Source organism: Grammomys surdaster, unplaced genomic scaffold (assembly GCF_004785775.1).
Source record: "Grammomys surdaster isolate TR1022 unplaced genomic scaffold, NIH_TR_1.0 63, whole genome shotgun sequence".
Classification (NCBI taxonomy): Eukaryota; Metazoa; Chordata; class Mammalia; order Rodentia; family Muridae; genus Grammomys; species Grammomys surdaster.
The window spans coordinates 7,948,319-7,950,327 of NW_021604565.1; the positions used below are offsets into that span (position 1 = coordinate 7,948,319).

General features: G+C 46.3%; 1 pseudogene across 1 annotated transcript; it reads right to left on the reverse strand.

Moving 5' to 3' along the window:
* LOC114620904 lies at nt 1–760 on the reverse strand (annotated as a pseudogene). The gene has a single exon (XR_003711359.1). The product of XR_003711359.1 is annotated as a 40S ribosomal protein S6 pseudogene (transcript).
* Nucleotides 761–2,009: the final 1,249 nt, after the last annotated feature.

Sequence of the window (2,009 nt, forward strand, 5' to 3'; positions counted from 1 at the left end):
AGACTTATTTTTGACTGGACTCAGACTTAGAAGTAGAAGCTCTCAGTGAGGACAGCCTACGTCTCTTGGCAATCTGTTCTTGGCGCTTTTCTTTGGCTTCCTTCATTCTCTTGGCCAAAAGTTTAGCGTACTCTGCAGCCTCCTCCTTGTTTTTCTTAGTGCGTTGTTTCTTCAGAGCAATACGCCGGCGTTTGTGTTGCAGGACACATGGAGTAACAAGACGCTGGATCTTGGGTGCTTTGGTCCTGGGCTTCTTACCTTCTTTGTTTAAGGGCTTTCTGACAACATACTGGCGGACATCATCTTCTTTGGAGAGATTAAAAAGCTTTCGGATTCTACTAGCTCTTTTAGGTCCCAACCGACGAGGCACAGTGGTATCTGTCAGTCCAGGAATATCCTTCTCTCCTTTCTTCACAATAACCAAGTTGAGAACACTCAGATTGGCGTCCACAATGCAGCCTCGAACAGACTTGCGCTTCCTCTCTCCAGTTCTCCTTGGTCTATAACAAGAATGGCCCTTACTCAACAGCAGGCGCACTCTGCCATGGGTCAAAACGCCTTGCTTCATGGGAAAGCCTTGCTTGTCATTCCCACCGCTGATCCGGACCACATAACCCTTCCATTCTTCACCAAGGGCATCAGCAGCTACTTCTGTGGCCATGCGCTTCTCATAGAAGGTGCGCAGCTTGCGTTCGTCATCGACTTCAATGAGTTTCTGACAGCCAGTGGCGGGGAAGGAGATATTCAGCTTCATCTTGACCTGTAGGCTTCTTATATGTTCATGGGCATCTCTTTGTTTATGTTAGGAAAGTTTTCTTCTATAATTTCTTTGAAGATATTTACTGGCCCTTTAAGTTAGGAGTCTTCACTCTCATCTATACCTATTACTCTTAAGTTTGGTCTTCTCATTGTGTCCTGGATTTCCTGGATGTTTTGGGTTAAGAGCTTTTCGAATTTTGCATTTTCTTTGACAGTTGTGTCAATGATTTGCATGGCATCTTCTGCATGAGATTATCTCTTCTCTCTTGTATTCTGTTGGTGATGCTTGCATCTTTGACTCCTGATCTCTTTCCTAGGTTTTCTATGTCCAGGGTAGTCTCCCTTTGAGTTTTCTTTATGGTTTCTACTTCCATTTTTTGATACTGGGTGGTTTTGTTTAATTTCTTCATCTGTTTGGCTGTGTTTTCTTGCAGTTCTTTAAGGGATTTTTTTGTTTCCCCTTTGAGGGCTTCTACCTGTTTACCTGTGTTCTCCTGTATTTCTTTAAGGGAGTTATTTATGTCCTTCTTAAAGTCCTCTAACATCATAATGAGAAGTGATTTTAATTCTGAATCCTGCCTTTCTGGTGTGAAGGTGTGGGAGATATGGGTTCTGATGATGCCAGGCAACCTTGGTTTCTGTTGCTTATGTTCTTGAGCTTGCCTTTTGCCATCTGGTTATCTCTAGTGCTACTTGTACTCACTGTCTTTGTCTGGAGCCTGTCTTTTCAATTATCTTGCTTGTGTCAGAACTCCTCAGAGTCAAGCTAGCTCTGTGACCCTGTGATGCTGAGTTCCTGTGTAGAAGAACTCCTGGGACTCAGGCTGCCTATGGGATCCTGAAATCCTGGTGCTCTGAGTTCAGTGGTCCCTCCCCTGCTCTGAATACATTGGTTCCACTAGGACAGGTAGGAGGTAGAGTCTGCTGCTCTGAGTGCAGTGGTTCCTCTAGGAAGGGTGAGGTTGTGGACTCTTGAGGGGAGAAGATCAGCTAGGAGTCTGCCCCAGCCAAAAAGACTAAGGGTGAGGCAGAAGGACAGTGGTATTCCAGAGGGCGTTGTTTGGGTGGGTGATGGGTCCTGAGAACCCCAGGCTCCCAGCTGCAGCCCTGAGTTGTAGGGTTGTTGGGGAGGGTTCTTACCTGTTGCTCCGAGTGCAGCGGTTCCTCTAGAAAGGGTCAGGATATGGAGTTGTCATGGGAGCAGACCAGCTAGGAGTCTGCCCCAGCCAAAGGGACCAAGCAAGGGCATA